The sequence below is a fragment of the Pundamilia nyererei genome, unplaced genomic scaffold, assembly GCF_000239375.1.
Source record: "Pundamilia nyererei isolate P.nyererei 1_Seehausen unplaced genomic scaffold, PunNye1.0 scaffold00038, whole genome shotgun sequence".
Classification (NCBI taxonomy): Eukaryota; Metazoa; Chordata; class Actinopteri; order Cichliformes; family Cichlidae; genus Pundamilia; species Pundamilia nyererei.
Window position 1 is genome coordinate 1932537 of NW_005187439.1, and position 1858 is coordinate 1934394.

A 1858-nucleotide genomic window follows, 5' to 3' on the forward strand; every position below is an offset into this window, starting at 1 on the left:
GAAAACGTCGAAGCACTTTTGCAAATATGCGATATCTTGATAAACCGAGCAGATATTTGGTGTTTACACAACTACTTTCTCGCCTGAAAATATGTTAAAAGTTTATTTTGTGACCCAGAAAGATTAGTAAGAGTAATTTAAAAACTTAGTAGCGGCCGCCATTATTGGAAACTGGAGTTTGGCTGGGCCGCGCTATGAATTCTGGGATAGGTTGGGCCACGAAGGACACACCCAACCCATCCTTCAAATTTGGGGAAAAGGGCGACGCATTTGTCGGCTGCATTCGGAGGAGTCTACGAATTTGGACAGCCTTCTAGATTACCTGCAGTGGTGTACTTGCACTTGCGTTTCTCTAAAAGTTAAACAATGGCATAAAGTTAAAAGTTTTAGATAAATGGTGTTTATTACTGATCAAATGTCCATGTGAGTTAGTGCAGCATTACATCATTGCTGCTACAAAGTCCCCTCTTTGTGTCTTCTTACATATTTGATTTGTCAGATCAGTGCACTGATAATGAATTGCATGTCAGTAAAAATCTTTGCTCGGTTTGACGTCCATGTCTTTATCTGTCTAAGAATCTGCCTCAAAGTCCTCACTGTGTCACAGTCCATTTAAAATAAATGAAGAGGAGGCTTTTTTGTATAATGTTGTTGCAGATGAGGGTTTATGTGTTAATGCAGGTAAGTCAGTGTGCAGAGCTTCCAAACCACAACAGCTATACGATTATTCCAACTTTCTGAAGAAATAAATACAGCTAATCAAAAGTTTCCACATTTACTTACATGTTTCGCCTGCTTCCACAGAGATCTGTGCAGAGATCTAGACCTACATCATTTAAATGCATTTATGACCCGAGTGTCACATGTCAGAATATGTTTGATTCCATATAAAACAGCACTGTGCATTTACTGAATTTGCTGCTAACACACATATCCTTCCTCAAAGGGCTTTAGCCAGTGGGATCAGTGAAAAACCCATGGTCTTGATTACATTAGAAATCTGTCCGTCTCTTCAGAGAATTCAGTCAATGCTGTATAAAGATCCGATGTGTCCCTCAGGGTTTTATCCAACAACAATAATCAGTATGAGAGAGCACATATGTATTTTCATTTGTACTGTATGTACTACATAATCCTGTATACTTTATTTGTCTGGAGTTACTGCTGTAATCTCCAATAGCGTGACCAAACTTACGTGACCTCCAAACTTACACTGGGGGGATCATTGGCTGGCGGGTCGCTGATGTTATTATGTGGACCAAATGAAAATCTGTTGGGGAATTTTCTGACATATTACACAGCTTAACTCTTAGAGTTCTTAAGGCAGAGCGGAAGTCACGGCAGGATGGCCCTACAGCTTATCCTGTTTCCAGCTATCCCATAAAAAAAGACACGTATTAAAGACCTTCCTTTAGAGAAAATCAGATGAGATTAAAATATGTAGAGCATGTCTTTTCTATAGGGAACTGAAGAGGAGCACTTTTATGAGTTTCAGTCACGTGCTATTATACTGCATGAAATGATTAAATGTTATTATAAATACAATTTAGCACTATGTAACATCACTACATCCTCCAAATATCCCCATAAAGTTTTCTGTGACTGAAAATATTAACTTCACAAAGGGATCATTTAAAGCGGGCGGCTCTTGTTTTGGCATATTAGTTTTGCTGGATGAATCAAACTAGCATCTACAATTATTCAAATACACCTTCAGATGAACAACAGCATATAGAATATTTCACTGTGTTGTTATTTATTAAACACAAACTAAACTAAAATTCAGAAGCAGTGTGGGGAAAAACAAAATAACCACGATACAGTAGCTTGTAGATCCATGTTTAGCGGTAAGAACTTG